We start from the raw sequence: 19612 nt of genomic DNA, 5'->3' as shown, positions 1-19612 counted from the left end.
CGGTGCCATCCATAAACAGATCTACATTTAGTTGTGTATTCACCTTAACATTTCACACTTATTTAAATCATTGATTTGTGGCAACACTCCCAAATACAACCTTGTTTATGCATCACGTGCCAGACAGTGGTACTGTTCACACAGTCATAAAACTCTCCCAGTGTCAAGTAATTACATCAATTGCACAACATATATCTATATATTTTTCATTGGAAAGCTGTGTTTAAGCATCCTACCATATAAAGACACATTACAAAAGAATTGGTTGTGGCTCATGCAGAGCAGTTACTGACACACATGAGGATAGTCACACAATGGTGCTGGTGACCACCTCAGTAATCCTTGGGAATAGCAACACAATTGCACATACAACGAATTCCACAAGGTTGCAATTGAAACAAAACATGAGATATTTTTGTGTATATTACACCATTACAATATGTGGGTGAAACAAGGCTTATGTGCCTGTGTAATCAGTAGAAATTTATATTAGAGCATGTCACAGACCATTTAATAATGGTAGGTATAAACATGCACACATGCCATACTGCAATTGTCAGTGTGATGGTTGAATGAAAAATGTGAAGAATATTTATCTGCTCCAATACAAAAACACATGCCTTACTAAGTCAATAATATAGATAGTATCATCCCATGTCAACAGTCCTCATGAGGCATATTACTACAGCTGTTACAACAGAAGCATGTAATGCAATGACAGCAATCGACACCGAAACATTACCTCAAATCACAGATTGTAATGCCCTCTTACCTCAACATAACACATGTCAATGACAGCAACATTGACATGCAAAATGTTCATAGGGTCATAGGACAATACTAAGCTTACAGCCAGCATCACATAAATCCTATCCATTATTATACCATTTAAAGCAAACTCCCTATATTTGTATGATGGAAGATAGTAAGGCTATTGTGTGCATGTGTGTATTTGTTTGACTGCATTACATACTGTCTTTGTCCATGTGTGACACTTGCACCATCCTATGACAGAATTAGCAATCAGTGCTGTGGAGCTGGCTTGCAGAGTCTCATAGAAGGACTCTGCTGCATGATGACTGTATGCATCTTTGATATGAGGACATCTTCCACTCCTCTGCAGGAAGGATGTCCTGTGGCCAGAGGAAAAAAGGGGATGTTGGATGTATGGGTCTATGTTAAAGGTTCTCCTAAGAGGTAGTGAAATGAAAAGCAATTCATAAGATCATACAATGACTGTAATGCACCACCAACCACACACACACAGCAGTAGACTGGGTCTGATTTAAACATTACACCTGTGTAGGTGTAGAAGCTGAATTCCATACTATGTAACACTAGCACCACCACATATGTCTTACTTTAACACCATCACATTGGACTTTATGCAGTGTGATAGCATCATTGTATGCTGAGAAGAAAATGTTGGGAGGAGTGTCTGACATGGAAGTGAAGTCACATCTTGGTGTAAAATTGTCACAAAAATATTATTTGTATGTATATACACTCAAGTTGCTTGCTGTCAGATTAGAATTTCTAAATGTTTAGTTGCAGAAGCTGGAGAACACAATACTTAACATTACAGCAATAGCACAATTTTTACTTGAATAATGTCAGAGTGCACTTTATATAAGATGACATCATTAGTGTATATTACAAGATGTTCAGAGGAGTGTCTGACATAGCTGTGGACTTACATACCATACTAAAAATGTCACCATACTGATTGTTAATTGCACGCACACCCACACCAGTTGACAGCAGGGGTCTAGAATGCTTATCAAACTATCTACAGAACACAGTACTTAACACAAGCACCACAGCACAACTCTGGCTTTTGTACTGTGAGGCAACACTTTATAGCTGATGATATCAGCAGTGTCTGGTGAGAAGAAGATGGTAGTAGAAGTGTCTCATATGTTCATATGGTCTCTAAAATGTGAACTAACTAAACACAACCGCACACAAATTGACTGCAGTGAGACTAGAATCCCAACCTAACTATCTACAAAGCACAGTACTTAACTAAAGTGCCACAGCACAAATCTGGCTTTCATAGTGTCAGAAAACACTTTATAGCTCATGACATCAGCAGTGTTTGATGAGAAGAAGATGAAAGTAGGAGTGTCTCACATGCTTTTTTAAAAATGGTCTGTAAAATGTGAACTATGAACACAAAACACACATACACACACACACACACACACACACACACACACACACACACACACACACACACACACACACACACACACACACACACACACACATTCACCATTTGAGCATAGTAAGACTAGAACTCTTATCTAATTATCTACAAAACCCAGTACTTAACACAAGTCCCACAACACCAAGTATGGTTTTCATAGTATCAGACAACACTTTATAGCTGATGACATCAGCAGTGCATGTTTGTAAGAAGATGTTGGGAGGCCTTTGTTAAGTGGTGTTGTAGGCATGTACGACTGTCAAAATATTTGTTCTCCATGGGATTTGACTGCTGACAGTAGGATACAGACTCATACTCTTCTGACTATGTACACGCCAGTTGAATTCAGTGAGATTATGAGATTAGAATACTTACCTAACTAATTACATAAGATAGAGAATTCAGTACTTAACACATGTGCCACAGCACTATTCTGACTTTTGCACTGATGCTGGACAATTTATAGTGGATGGCAGCACCACTGTATGTTTGGGTAAAGATATTGGTAGGCCTGTATGAAATGGCTGTATAGCCATATACAGCTGTTGAAATATTTGCTATCCATGGGACTGGATTGATGACAGTAGGATACAGACACATGCTGTTGTAACTATATGCACACACTTACACATACATACAGACACACATATAATGTGGCTGTTGTGGTGTACCTGTTTCTCAATATGTTGTGTACATTACAAACTGACAAAAACACACACACTCACGCACGCACACACACACACACACACATACAAACACACACACACACACACACACACACACACACACACACACACACACACACACACACACACTCGCGCACACACACACACACACACACACACACACACACACACACACACACACACATAAACACGCACAAACATTATGTGATCAGCATGGATGCAACTGTGTATGCACATGTGTTCATATTTGTGATATACTGATGACCAGATTAAGACATGTATAAGAAACAATCTCAGTGTCTATGTCAGTATAAAAGTTTAAATGATGTAACAGTGCAGTTGTGCTATTTATTTTTGTAGTGTAGTTGACATTTGGGAACTAATACTGACATATCAATGCATGGTTGCAGGGCAGGCATGAGTCTGAGTAATATGTGCTCAATCAGTAACAGGCGCCTTCCCTTTGGTTGTGTTTTTACATGAATTATAATGGGATGAAGATTAACTGGGCAGTAAACATAGTAATACATGCCAATCAGCTCTTTCTGTAGTGCATTATTGAGCAAGTGGTTTGTGTGATCGATGGCAGAGTGGTTGAGCATGTGAGGTTCACATTTAATGAAAACAACTTGAACTTTACAAGTAATCATGCATGTAGTTTATGACAGAAAAAGCTGGCAGATAATATGGTGTTTATACTGTAGTTTATATAGGTTCATAAGTTCATAGGTGTGTACTAGGCTAATAGCCTTGGAGCCTTTACAAGTGTAGCCCATAGGATTACCCTGGCATAGTGCCACCTGACCTTAGTTCCCAGTGCCTCTGTCGAGTAGAGCTACTGGAGTGATCCCCAGGGTGAATCTTCTATTTCCCATCACCTCATCAAGATGTTTCTTGAAGAGGGCCAGTGAGGTGCTCTGTTTGATATGTATAGGAAGTTTATTCCATAGCATGGGCAGTCTCTGGGTTATGAACCTGTCCCTTCCAGCATGTTCTGTTGATTGTGGTAATGAGGTTGAGGTTGCTGGAGCATGTGGTATGGAGGGATTGGGATTTCTTTAGAAGTAGCATTTCTAATAGAGCTGGGTCAGACATGGCTTTGTAAGTCAGCCTGTACTACAGCCCTGAATTCAGCAGAACCTGAAAACTGGATTAGACTAGCTTAGAAAAGGCGGGAAACAAGAATATATTTTTTTATTTTTTAAATTTTTTTTTCACAAAAATACAGCAACTTTACTCTAAAACACTTTAATGGTCAGAAAAGGCTAGCACACTTGAGTGTGTAGCCTACAACAGTTAAACAGATGATTTGAACACAAAAATAACTAAAAATGACTTTAACAAGTGCAATCAGAAAAAGAAGTACACTTTGCAGCATAAATAAGCTTTTTAGAACACAAAAACGCTAGAAAATTGTGTTTTAGATGAAATTAGCGATCACAGCAAAAAAAATGCAGAGAAATGATACTTAATCAATCCAAAGTCTCTCTTTTGTTACTCTGCTGCTTGTAGGACTCTGCAGGACACCACAAGGAGCTTACTGAGCTGTATACAGGTGCAAAACACACAAATGCAGGTTTTATAGCAGGGAGATGAAAGAGATAGAAATTAGTCCAAAATGGCCAATAAACTACTAGTTGCTGGGCTGAGACCACTTCTCCAGGGACAGATAGGCTGCTCAAAGCTCCCCACTCTCACTGGTGAACAGAGAATCTTCCTTCTATCCAAGTAAGGTATGGGCAACACAGGAACCTGTACTACAGCCATAAATTCAGCAGAACCTGAAAACTGGACTAGATTAGCTTAGAAAAGGTGGGAAACAATAATTTTTTTGTTTTGTTTTTTTTTCTTCTTTTTTTTCACAAAAATACAGTAACTTTACTCTAAAACACTTTAAATGCTCAGAAAAGGCTAGCACACTTGAATGTGTAGCCTACAACAGTTAAACAGATGATTTGAACATAAAAACGACTAAAAACAACTTGCAATCATCTGCGACTTGGAATCATCTGCGAACTTTGTCGGCCAGAGTCCATTTGTGTTGGCCTGGACTCCTGAGAAGTAGATACCAAACAGGAGAGGACCCAGGGCCGATGATGGTGGGACTCCACTTATGACTGGTCGGCAGTCTGACTTGGAGTCAGCTACTTTCACAATGTGGGTTCTATGTGAGCCTGTTTGCAACCCATGTAGTGATATAGGGGTTAATGCCTAGCTTAGCGAGTTTTACTATAATTCCTGAGTGGGGAATTGTATCAAAGGCCTTGGCCAGATCAAGGTAGGCTGTATGAACCACAGCTCTGGTGATTGACTCAAAGAAGTTGACCAAGTTTAGCAGGCATGATCTACCCTTTACAAAACCAAATTGTATGGGATCCAGAGTTTGGAGATTCCTTATATCCTTGTTTATTAGGTCCATGATGATGTGTTCCATAGGTTTGCATATCAGACTAGTCAGGCTAATGGGGCGATAGTTCCCAGGGTCTGTAGTCACTCCTCCTTTGTGGAGAGGAATGACTATAGCAGTGTGCGATTTGGTGGGGACAAAGACTGAGGTTAGGCTGTGATTGAACAGGGCACACAACTTAGGTGCCAGTTCACTCTGTAGTTCATATGGAACACAGCCAGAGATGTTGTCATGTGCCACAGAAGCTGTATTCTTGGCCTTGGACTGTGCTGTTTTAACCTGTGCAGCAGTAATATGGGTGCCTGGTAATCTACTGGCAATCTATTGTGACTGGTCCTTTGGGGGGAGAAAGTTGGCACTGAATATGTCACCTAGTATATGGGTAATATCTGTTGGCTTGGTATAGCAGGTACCATTGTGCAGTAGCTCAGAGCAAATATGATTATTGCCATGGAGATTCTTTACATAACAATAGAAGGTATTGTTGTTGTCTTTACTATCTGCTGCAATTCTGCTTTCATAGCTAGCTTTAGATGATTTTATGAGGGATCTCTGCTTTTTGTTGAGGCTGATGAGGGAGATTTTCCAGTCTTGGGACTTCATCTTATTCTGCATCTGTTTTCTACTTATGTTGTGGAGTTTGTTTATGGCAGGGGAACACCAGATTGGCTTTCTGTTTTTTGGAGGAGAGCATCTTGGTTCTATTGGGTATAGTGAGATACATGCTTTTGTGTACATGTTTGTACAGTGCATTAGTGTATGATTTGGCGGCCGATGCAACTAATCTTCATTTGCATGGGTGCCATGAAGTTAGCCACCTCTGTTTTCAGGAGACCAAAGTTAACTTTGGAGAAGTTTTTCATGGTGGTTACCTTTGCATGGGGGGTGGGAGGGATGTGGATTTCCGAGGTGATTAGTTTGTGGTCGGATCTAACCAGGGAGGAGTTGACTATTGGTGTAGAGCAATGGTCACCCATGTTAGCAATGACCAAGTCAAGGATGTTGCTACCTCTAGTGGGGGTAAGTACGAGCTGGTCCAGGGCATTGTAATTAATGAATTCCAGGAAATGTTGGGCAAGTGTATTGGTACATGAATAGTTTTCCCAGTTAATGGATGGGTAGATGAAGTCACCCAGTATGAAAGTGTTAGGTTGGACCCTAATATTCTCCAGGGTTCTTTGGAACGTGGAGTGTGAGTCTTGGGACATGGTTGGGGACCTATAGCAGGCTATGACCTGAATTGCTGTCCTACCCAATGTTAGCTGCACCTGAAGTATCTCTGATATGTTATGTTGGGCTACCAGTCTAGAAGTGTGTGCATCCTTTTTGAATATGGAAACACCACCACCTTTGGAGCTTCAGTCCAAGTTCTGGGGCCGAAAGATGTGGAATGAGTTATAGTCTGGTGCTGCAGGGGTGCTTTAGCTGCCTTGAACCAGGTCTCTGTTACAGCACAAATGTCGATGTTCTCCATTTTAATGAGTGCTTTAAGTGAGTGCATTTTGAGATTTAGACTTCTAGCATTGAGCAGCTTGTCCCTCAGATTACATTTGTTTGTAGCTGTTATGGTGGTGATTTGATCTTTGGAACACCACCTAAAAAAAGGCACTATATGAGTGGTAAGAGCCTTGGCCAGTATCTGGAAGCCCAAGGGTGACAGATACAGGCCATCTCTGGCAAAGCATCAAGGTCTGTCAATCATGTTATTCCAGGTAGACAGATACTGGATCCCCTTAGAATGACACCAGAAATGTAGCCAATTGTTGAAATCAATCATTTTCTGCTTGTACTGTGGTATCATTCTTGGTGATGGTAGGATGCTGCTCAGGGATAGGGTCATACCCATCTGGGCTACATAATCAATCTGAGAGCTCCTCCATGTCTCTTTTCATGTAGTCCAGGGAGGTACATCTCAGGTAATTCACACCCACATGTACCTGTTGTTGAGGGACCTGAGTGCATGCGTTATGTGGTGGATCCTGGCACCTGACAGGAAGCTGACTGTCACATGTTACATTCTCCTTATTCAACCTAGTGAGTGGAACATCAGTGTACCTCACTATCGAGTCACCTATGACTAGTGTGCTGGGCATGCTGTTTTGCCTTAGGGGCTTTGGTTGGGTGGCACACTGTTTTAAAGAGTTATGTGTCTCAGGATTAGTGTTGTGTTGTGTTGGTTGAGTGTGTTTCTGCCTTGGAGGTCTTTGCTGTTTGGGTAGATTTATATTGAGATCTTCCACGAAGATTGGTGTGTGGTTTGTGTTTTAATGTGAAGGCAGTGCTGGTGTGTTTTTTGGAGAGCTATGTGTTCCATGTGGTGCAGTGCAAGTGTTGACCTTCTCCTCTTGAACAGCTAGTCCAGTCTTGGCTGGAGAGTGTGTGGCTTCCAATTTGGATATAGAAGTGCAGCTCTCGCAAGTTTGTGTGTTGGGAGGTAAGAGGAGAGAGTTGTCAGCGTATATGCACAGTTGCTACATTGCCTCAGGATACCCAAGTTCATCAGGTTAATAGGAGAAAGCACAGGGAACTGACCTTTAGACATGCCTGGAGGGGTGGACATTAATAATAAGCACTGGAGCTGTTTCCTTGTAGAATGTTTAGTGCTGGTAGCACTTTTGTGTACTACAATAATTGCTACAAGAAGTCTGGTATAGCAAAGTGCTAGACATATAAGCTAGTAAAAGTGCAGTACAGGAGAGAACTAGCAGATCTAAGGAAAAATTGAAGAGCAGGCTTTGGCACATCTTAGAAGCTTACAAACAGTCCTGGATACAGCAAATCTGTATCTGGACTAGACAAGTTACAGGAAAGGTGGGAAACAAGCACAAATGCGGGCTTTTAAACCAGAAAGTTGAAAGAGATGGAAAATCTGCCCAAATGGCCAATAAACTACAAATTCTGGGCCAGAACCCACTCCTCTTGTGGTAGATAGGCTACCTAGTGCTTACGACTCCCACTGATATGCTAGAAGGCTTCCCTCCAACACAGAAAGCCTTGGGAGTCTCAGAAACTTACATACAGTCCTGGATACAACAAATCTTTATCTGGACTAGACCAGTTACAGGAAAGGCAGGAACCAAGCTTAGAATGTCTTTTTTTTTTTTTTTTTTTTTTTTTACAGAAAACCAGCTAAAACTGCACTAAAAACAATTCAAGTGTAGTGCAAGCTAGCACACTTAAGTGTGTAGCAATATTAAAGCAAATACAGTTTAAATAAATGCAATTTATTCAAACTGCATTCTGAACTGACTTCAATTTTATTGGTTTATTCAACTCTGAACAGTTAAAAACTGCTAAATATATACTTATCAGCTGAGAAGCACACTCAGGTCAGAACACAAGGAGATTCTAGTAAAGTGGAAAGGGAAAAAGGAGAAACAGAAGATAATTCAAGGTTAAGGACCTAAGTGGGTTGGCCTTCCATTGGAAATGTTGCATCATAACTGTTAATGACATTAAGTACAATTGATAATGCCTTCCCCATTTGCATGGAGTTAAGCGATGAGCAAAAGCGGGTTTCTGCTTAATTTGGAAAAAATTGATTTTTGTAATGGCTCACCTTCCTCCACACAAACATGCTAAATGGTGAGGCATAACAATCAGCACTTTGGACAGTATTGAGTGTGATAAAACCTCCTGGTGTGTAGCTTTCCATGTGGTAGCAGGTGTGACAGCAGAGAGCTCATATTTTGAGGAAAATGATACAGGGTTCGAATCCAGCTCAATCTAATTTTTTACACATATAGTCAGGATGGCATTACATAATCAAATGTGATAATTTTTGCAAATGTGTGAGGCAATGAGTACAGTGAAGCATTGTATAAAAATTAACATCAGTCAATTGATTTATGTTAGCAGTATGCATATGGATTAGCATTTTATACATTTGGCAGTCTAAATAAATACTAGAGTAAATATGTAATATTAGTGTCTTTACTCTCCTGTAACTGTGTGTTCCTCTAGTGGATCTAGTTTAAGCAGCACTGCACCAAGGTAACTAGGATATAAAGAACCATTCAACACCACTTGACATTGCTGTGCAATACCAAACTCTGCACAAATGAAGTGGACAAAAATTGAAGGGATTTATTAGGGATTTTATTATTCGGTGAGGAAGTGTGTGCAGACAAATCAGGGCACACAAGACAGAGACAGGGATAGTGAGAGATACAAAATGTTTAAGATCACCATGATCTGGGATAGGAAGGGGACTTTGGAGGCCCATGCGTGTCAAGCATGGGGCCTAAAAGTGTGAAAATGGAGTAGATTAGAAAGTGATAAAATGGGGACAATCAGGGAGATGAACAAAGGGGAAACAATATAGGAATGAGTAGTAGGGGGTTAGGAAAGAACCATGGCTGTACACTTCTTCAACAGTGTAAAATGAACATAGACAGAATATTGGATGAAGTTGGTCTGTCACCTCACCACAGATAGGTGACAACAAAGCAATCATGTTGTATAGTCAGTTGGTTCTAATCGAGTGTGTCGAGAAGACTTGTGTTAAGTGGAGAACTATGTATGGTATGATCTTTTTTGTAGATTCAGGAGCCCAGTTTTTTATTTTAATTTTGGTAAGAGAGGAATGTCGGGTAAGGGATGACGGTATATCAGGGTCAGGTAAGTAGGGTAGGTGAGGAAGTGGGTGCAGACAATTTAGAACAAATAAGACAGAGACAGGGATTGTGAGGGACACAAAAGGTTGGGGGACACCATGATCTGGGCTAGAGAGGGGACATCGGAGGCCCATGCCCGTCAAGCATGGGGACAGTGAGAATCTAGTCCTCACCCTCAAAACTGCAATCACCATCACCTTCCTCAGCCAATTGGAGTGCTTGATGTTTTTGTTTTCTCAACATTCCAGATGGCTGAGATGTGCACCAGTGGTACTTTCTATGACCTCACGCGTCATGCCTGGCAGCTCCTGGTGGGTGACAAAATCCCCACCCCCGCTGATACTCCAGGACGGTACTAACACACCAGCTGCCTGGGTAATGCTACCTGATGTTGAAGGCCCAGGTAATGCAGGGGCTGCAGTGGCAATATTGCAGGTTGCATGCCAGATGTGCTGAGTGCCAGTGTGGCACCATAGGGGTGGCAGGCTGAGCTGGAGTGGTTGGCCTACCACTCTGTGCTGGAAATCATTTTGTCAGTTGTCAGACATTTATGACATCAGAATGTTGTGATCACACATATAAAAATAAAAGAGATAAGGGCTGGGGTAAGACAAAAAAAATAAGAAAATAATTAGAACTATCAAATGTCATATACAATAAATTACTATAATAGTAATATATTTTTGCTTTTACATTAACTATACTTTTTCAAAAACTACAACTAGAACTGAGAATTGTTCCAAGTAATTCTTGCAATATGCATATATTGCACATATGCTTTTAGAAATAATACAGATTAAGTTAACAACAATGTATATATGACAATTTTGTTGAAATTAATATTTAATAATTTTTAATTATTTTACACTGTATTTGTTACCTGTGGGATTTGAATCCACAACATCTGAACACACTATTATAATTGACTCCTACAATTACCTTCAACTACAGAATGAAACATGCATGCTTGATTTTACAGTAAACATATGCATGCTTAATTTACTGCTGACATACAGAAGAGCAATACTTTTAATAAACTAATAATTTTGTGCTGCATACATGCCCTTTGCTTCTGTTATTCTTCTTAAATGTTTAGCATGGACTTTCCTGTTTTCTGCATTCTCCTGAACAGCAGTAAAATAAAGAGGAGAGAAAAAGAGAAGAGCATTATGCATACCAGTCTTACCTATCTCCAGCTCTGACTATAATTTAAAGCATCTTTACCTGTATACTTACACAAGTGTGGGATGTCAGTAGTCTTAAACTCATCCAGCCAGTGGTTAAGTTGTGCCTGCTTGTGCCTTTTCAGGTCATTGTAGTGGTGCCTGCTTTGCTCTCCAGTGCACAGAATGCCAGTCATACTGGAGACAGCCTTGGGCAGACTATTCAAAGCCTTGATTTGTATTGAGACCCAGTATATTCTCCCTGCAATAGCCTATGGCTGTGGCACTTTTCAAGGAGTCCAGTGAATATTCTGGACTCCTCTCCACCCCATCTCTGAGCCCTAAATTGGGCAACTTCTTTTCTAGTTCCTGCCATGTCCACACAAGTCATACAGCAACAGTTAAGTGTTTTCCCACCAATTTGCGGTATTGCTTTTAATGGTCAGTATGCAAACCCACACACCGATGTCAACTGCATTTGTGTGATGTTAAGCAGGGAGCAGCAATACCAAACAGAGAGAAAAGCATTTTATGAATAAAAAAGGGTAATGTGACAGATAATATTAGTTCATGGGTTGGATGCTACTGTACCTATTAGATGACTTAACTTTTCAGACATGTATCAGGATGTATAAATTTTATGACCCAACACATTTTTGTGTGGCTTTACACACTGATAAATATAAATGTGCAATGTAGGATTCAAACCTATGTAAAACAGATAATATATATTCTTCCACATACGTGTTTTGTACCTCCTTGTAACAGAAGCAGTGTTTGTCAGTCAAGCTCATTAATTATATAGAGACATTAAAGAGTGAATGGTTAACCATGTATATGTGTGTGTGACTTGATCAGGTCCTGGTTTATACGTTCACATGTACATCACTATCATTCAAGTATGAAGTCCATCCGAGGGCAGAAAAGACACTTTTAAGTTTGTTTGTTTGTGTCTTCCGGCTTTTCCCGGTTAGGGGTCGCCACAGCGGAACTCCGGTCCGCTAATGATTGGCAGTTGATTTTTACGTACTGGCTTGCCAGGCCTGACGCACAACCTTCAACTAAGGTACGCCCATTCACGCACGTCTCCATGCAGAAGACGCTCTAGCTGAGAATCGAACCGGACAGCATCTTACTGTGAGGTGACAACGCTACCACAGCACATGTACGGAAACATAATTTTCAGTATAAACTCAGTCACACATATAATTCATATTATATCCAACTGCTATGCATAGTTATTGTTATGTATAATTAGTTGTATATTGTCCTTTATTTGTAAAAATTGAGTGGAACAGTTTTAATAAAAGTTAGAGTGTGCCAGTATAGAACCCAGGCTCACCTGTATTCTGGACATGAACTTAAACCATTTGCCATAGGGCAGGCTGGGCACAGCTCTATTTTTGCACTCATTACTGTCCAGAGTGCTCATTGCCACTGAGCACTTGTCAGACATGCTCATTAGTTACATCTACACATTAAAGAGTTGAGTGGTTCAGAGAATAAACGTTTGATTGTATAACCATAATTGTACAGATAGCCACAGTTAGACATATAATATAAATGATATGTATATGTTCAATCCACCTGATCTGTAATTGTGCATTAATACATACAGTGTTTGCACTGAAGTACTAGAAACAAGTTATGGACTTAAATGGTTTGCACATATATAACTGAACAGTCATGAACAAGAGTTGAATACTAAATCCAACTTGTCTATGTGATTAGAAACAGTATTGCACTGTTGTGGACATAGATTAATGTATTAATGTAAATTTGAAAATGAGAGGCATTATTATCCTTTGACTTGGAACTCCTAATGAGGGAAATTATTAACCACATTATCTAAATCCAGAATAATTGTATGTATTCAGATATTGTTCTAATTTTTTCTTAAAGTTGGCATAACATGATTCATATTATGTCAAGCTGATCTTGGATGAATGGATTGAAAATCCATTTATAGTGTACAAAAGTTCTTGACTTGTGCAGCTCCTTAGACAGTCCCCCACTTTTCCCAAAGTTAATATCACCCTCTTTTAGATTCTAGTACTTCGGGGTATTTTGCAAGACCTTGTAGATGGTTAAATTTTACTAGGGAGCCTTTTCAGTTTTGATACATTATGTTTTCTTAATTAAAAAAATACCATGAAAACTGTCAGCCAATCATTGTGCATTATCATCACTGTCACATTCCTTCTACATGTTTTATTGGATCATTGCCATATTTGGTTATATAGTATGTATTTTCTTATGTTTTGCCTAAAAATATATAGCTTGGTCAACACACTAAAAATAAAATAAATAGGTAAATACTGACATAAATAAATAGTAGGTTCAGTCTTTTGCAACTTTATATGTTATATAGAAAGCAGCCCTGTTTTAGCTGAAACACATGATATCTTTAAAGGGTAATTTGCATATATCCCATGTTGCCTCTAATATAAGAGGTTTAAGGTATCACACAGTGGAAAGTCTAGCTTTGCTAGATTTTTCTTTTTGTATTTTTTACCCAGTTGTTTTTCCTGCGTGACCTTTTACTAATTGTTTTAGGAGACAGTTTACTGAATGACTGAGGACAGAGAAAGTATTTCTGTGAAATTGGAAAGGGTTTGTGGAATGGAACTTCTGCCACCCCCAACATCTCCACTTGCAGGAAGCAGCTTGTATGATGTCAAACGTGTAATCACTTACTGATTTCCTGATGAATACCTGCTTATCAGGGTAGCTTGAATAGCCTTCTATACACTGCTCTTAGACAGCAGTGAATGTGCTATAAACTGAAGAACAGAGCCTACATTTCATAAATGCATAAAGCCAAGTCAGTACAGTTTCTGTTATATTGGCAGTCACTTATCAATTGCATTTCACTACATGTCTTCTGATACCTTAAAGCTGTAGATGAAAGCAAGAAAAAAATAGCATCCTCTTAATCAGAAACTAGTTACATTTCTGGACATTTTATTCATCCCAAATTTGTTTCAGCAACTCCGCAGTATTGTGGCAGCACTACATCTTAACAGTAAAATAGATGAGAGTCATATAAAATATTGATGAACTGTCTTTCATCGAACTGCTGCTTCAATACTGTTGAAAAATTTGACTTGGCACATTTTTGCCCATTTTATATCTCTGGCAGTTAGAAAAATTATATAGATAATGACCAGCCCAGTGAAAGTAGTATTAATGACTTAGGTCTAAATTTCATGCTAAGGGCAATATACGAAACGAAAAAAGTTGCTAGATATATCTCTTATTTAATGGTAGGGCAGCATACTTCATATGAAATGTAGAAATTATTTTAAGAACAAATTAGGAGTGGCACAGTAGGATGTAATTCATTGTTGTCTCCTACACTATTTTACAGCAATACACATTTTCTGTGTTAATAAAGTGCAGTAAGTCAAATTACTATTGAGGATTTATTTGAAAGGTTAAAACTTCTTTCATATGTATTTATTTATATCAAGTATTACAATGATTATATTCTTAGTATTTTGTAAACAATTACTTATGCCCCATCACTTTGATGAACAATGCTGTTTTTTTTCTCACTGATTTATTTCTCATTTTAACCATTTTATCTCTTTTTGTACTTTCTGATTAATCAGTCATAGTCTTCAGCTAGTACTGAAAATACAGTGCAATCAGTCCTGTGCATTAATCTTCTAGCAAATACTATAAATTAAAATCTAGAAGCAGAAAAAACATGTATTCAGTGAGCAGGGTGAAAAGGTAAATCTACCTAAATTAATTTAACGGTCATACTTTTGGAATTTGCTGGCACTAAAACTAAATGTAAAGGTACATACATAATGTTTTATACATATATATATATATATATATATATATATATATATATATATAATATATATATATATATATATATATATATATATATATATATATATATATATATATATATATATTACTATAAATTAATATTTTACCTGTCAATCTATATCCTGTCTGTTCCACATATAGTAGCAGAATCTGAAACTGCAGATAATGCTCATCCAGTAGTCACTCAGTAAAGCTGACATTCCCAGTTGGTATTAGGTGTCATGACCTTAGCCGGAAGAAGCTGAATGGCTCTACACAAAGACAGAGTGATACACAACTGAGCTTAAATAATCTTTGGTTGAAAAGTCAAGGAAACAGATACTGCTTTCTTTCCTTTCAGGTAAGATAATTAATGCAAAACAGTTTTACACTTGTAGGCTGTGATAATTTAATTTAGTATAAATTATCCAAATGTATCCAGTGAAACCATTATTATAGCAAATACAATACATTGGAGACGTTCTTTCACATTGAAAAAGTCAAAGCAAAGTTTCTTTAAAATTCATGCTTTTATTTAACACACTTTCAGTTACAGTTCAGTTCTATATTTGTCAGAATACTGTTAACATCTCTTGGTGAAACACAGTATCCCCTATAGTTCATAGACTTGTCATTGCACTCTGGACAATTGGTCTTAAAATTCCCAAATACATCCACAATTACCCTTCTGGTACACCTTGAGTAAATCCACAGACAGACTCCTGGTACTCCTTAAACAGAGTCATAGGGCAGCCTTCAATTCTACTCATATTTTCCAAAACATCTTCTTATCCATTGATGGTATCAAAACCCACTCCCTGACAGACAAACCCTGAGATTCAATAAACTCTGTGTAGGCTTCAAGCAAAGCCTATATGGAGCTTACATGTGTGGGTTGTGCCGCACAGTGAGCAGCAGCACTCATTGCATATTCATGCCGTGCACTGAGTTTAAATGTAAATAAGTGAGGTTTCATGGCTGGCAACAGGAAATCATGTAAGCAAACATGGATAGCACTCTTGTTTAAATCAGAGCACTGATGGTCCGCAGCTTTGCGCTGAATGCCACAATGATCGCAGAATGCCCCAATGAACACCAGGGCTTCACAGATATCTCTCAATCTCTTAGTGCAAGACATCTGGACAAATGCCTACATAATGGGGGGGGGGCAAGGAAACAGAAACTGGGACATATTTGACATACTTGCACTATAGAAATGTTCTAGAATAACCAGGGGATTGTGTTAAGGTACATCCTCTGAAGGGTTTGAAGTTTGAAACTCAAATGTATGTAATATTGAGTCACATCAGTCCTGAAATCATCCCAGTAATATGGCAGAAAGCCACAAACTTGATAAGGAACACATCTGGACATTTTGTGAAAATCTGGATGGTTGGGAGATATGAATGTTAAGCATATGGCCAAACACACTACAGTGTATCTACAGTGCAGAGTATTGTGAAACCCCATTCCTGGTATTTTGTACTGAAGTTGTGTAAAAGAACTTTAAGGGTACATGGACTGCTATGTAAAGTAAACAATCAGGGAAGGTGTGTTTATTGAATATAGACATGCAGATGAATGGTAGGAATGAACACAGGGAAAGAGGACAGGTGAAACGACATAATGTACAGCAGATGAGGTCATGTCAATAGAAGATGGTTGTAGCAGCAATACCAATCACATATATGTGCGGTACAGTAGGGATTGCACAGTGAAAATGTGTATTATGTGACTGTCACACAAGGTGACATAACAATGGGAAAGATGTCTGTTTGAGATAATCATCCTTGTGTGAATAATGCAGATGACATCTATCAGGGATCTGACATACAATTGGGGTAGGGTGCATATTGTGAAGCTGTGCAAAGCGATTTGCCTGAATATGAGTGTAATCTCATCAGAGGTCTCCAGCAACTGGGACACAGGTAAAGGCTCATAGACAGCATTAAAAGAAGCAACCTCAATCAGGGACAATATCAAAATAATACCACCAGTAATCCCATACCTCTGACATAACATACATGATTTAGAGTGATCAGAGATGATTCTGCACAAACACACTTGTATAGCTAGTATGATACATCCACACTCTATGAGGGTAATCATGCCCACTGTCCTGGCACTGTAACATCTGCTGGAGGTGTTAGGGACACTGCTATACCTGTATGTGACATTATGATCAGTACAGGCTATTTGGCTGGTGTGCGTAGCATATATATATATATATATATATATATATATATATATATATATATATATATATATATATATATATATATATATATATATATATCCCAATTCTCACTGTTATGAATGTTACCTATGTCATGAATGTTGTCAAACATCTTTGTATGTACTGCATGCATTACTAGAATGGGTAGCACTCATGCATCTGGTGTAACAACTTGATGGGGGTTCACACCATCAGACAGTAATGTTTGTGCCACAAAAAGAATACCTAGGTATGGCTAATAAGCTATGTGACAGCTCACTGTGACAAAGGTGGTACATGTCAGTTACACATCACTGGAAGATGTGTATGAATGTACATGAAGAAGGGTGCGTTGTGCTCAGTTATTGGTGTGATGAAAGCTAGGAACTATGGAGGTATTATGGCCTCTGATGTGCATGTCCTTCACAAACTCGATAGTTTTATTACATAAAAAGGAGTAGTCAGCACTGTGACCACATGCTGATGGATGTTCCACTTACCATGTACCCTAGGATACAAGTCACATACCTATTGTTCTGATTATAGGTTGTAATATCCACATTATACTTAGGTTATGTGCTTGTTCTCCTGATGTATCACATCCCCCCATATCTTCTTGTCATTGCAGGTATTGTCATGGCTGTGGCAGCAATCTTTAGTGTGTGTTGATACTGTATGTATTATAATAATATTATAATTGGAGTCAATGATTGCCCATGATCTATAGTCCTTCATGCAGCTGTTTGGACATTCGATGTGTATGTCATCTGTGATGCCCATCACTTAAATAATACACAGGAAAGGCCCTAGCAGACAACCCTGAAGTATGGACCTGATCAGTAGACCTGAGATATATGTCATTTCACACATGTCAACATAGTTAGAAGCCATGTATGTGATCCACTGGTCTCCCCACTTGGTGATATATATATATATATATATATATATATATATATATATATATATATATATATATATATATATATATATATTTATAGCCACATCTGGCAGTGCTGATTGAATACCTCATTGTGGATTTGGAAGGATGATGCTGTTGTCATCGTGCATGCCCTCAATGACCTCTTAGAGGACATCTATCAGATGTAACAGACAGGATGCAGCACTAACAGCTCACACAGGTCTGTTGCACACAGCTGGGATATTACTAGTGTCCATTTAGAAAAGGTCCATGATGAGATGTTGGTCTACCTCATAGATGAGGAGTTTCAGGATGTGTCTCTACATGCATACATCAGGTCCCCCCCCATCTCAGATGGATGCATGTTGATGTACACCCTTCTACTGGAACATAGACATGTAGAGGGTGTGTAGAAGTGTTTATTCAACAATATCAATAAGGTGCATGTGCTGAGTCATGCCATAGGTGATCTGTGATGTTGTCACAGCCCATTGATTCTTTGTGATAGGCCTGGATGAAGCTACGGCCATGCACATTGTCTATGTTGATCCAGCCTGGATTTTGACATCACCCCCATGCAGGTATCATTGAGAAACTCTCCCAGCTGGGGATTAGCCCTTACTTTACTAGATGCATAACCAGCTATCTCACTGACAGAACACATACTGTAAAACCTGGTGAATCAACCTATACCAGTAGAGCTGTCACCATTGGTATACCCCAGGAATCTGTGCTTGGCCCTTTACTATTTTGAATCTATTTCTTGACAGTTCAATCTAAAGTATATGGCCTTTGGCTTACCAAGCTTCATGACTCTTGCAAATTGGGTACAATCATTGAGTCAAAAGATGATAGCATACAACAGGATGTCCTATCACAGACACATGATTGGTGACAAAGCCACATGATCTACAAATAAATGCAGAAATGTGTCTTTATTTTGTCCTTTTGAAAAGTAGAATTCCATGCTAATTGCAGCATTGACAACAGTTCTGCTATGCCGAAACCCAGTGATGCAAGCACTAGGATCACATGTAGATAGCAATCTGAACTTTGACCACCAAGTGCCTTCACTGGTATTGAAAACCTGTGTTGTGCATATCATAAGTCATGCCATCATATTCAGATCTTAGGACTGTATGACAGCACTGTACTCAAACCTCATCAGAACACTAATAGAGTATAATGCTCTCTTTTGAATGTACATCACCAAACACATGCAGCAGCTGGACAGACCACCAGGTTTCATACCATGAAAACACAGGTCCTACAAACCATGGCATGATGTATGTGGATAGACTGAAAGCCATGTCACTGTAATCTGTATTGTATAGGACGAGTTGACTTCTGTCTGACCTCCAGGCAGTCTCTGACCCTGTTCTGTTGAAATTAGTGCATATCCACAAATCAGATATAGCTGATGACATCAGCAGTGTGTGTTGAGGAGAATATGGTAATAACAGTGCCCACACGGTGGTGTATAATACTCTCTGCAATGTCAAGCATGAGCACAAATACAAACACACTCAGTTGGCTGTTGTGAGACTAGAACCCTGCCTATCTAAGTGCACA

The 19612-nt window shown here is 39.0% G+C and overlaps 1 long non-coding RNA gene across 1 annotated transcript in view; it reads right to left on the bottom strand.

The window, feature by feature from the left end:
- Positions 1-19612, bottom strand: part of LOC122812783 — an 81978-nt gene that overhangs the window by 44459 nt on the left and 17907 nt on the right. Inside the window, exon 2 of the long non-coding RNA XR_006366560.1 lies at positions 15035-15178. This is a non-coding gene — a long non-coding RNA (uncharacterized LOC122812783). The remainder of the gene's footprint in view (positions 1-15034; positions 15179-19612) is intronic.

This window comes from Protopterus annectens, chromosome 10.part0, assembly GCF_019279795.1.
Source record: "Protopterus annectens isolate FY-2018-M chromosome 10.part0, PAN1.0, whole genome shotgun sequence".
In the NCBI taxonomy this organism is placed as follows: domain Eukaryota; kingdom Metazoa; phylum Chordata; order Ceratodontiformes; family Protopteridae; genus Protopterus; species Protopterus annectens.
This window is presented reverse-complemented; position numbering and strand designations above follow the sequence as displayed.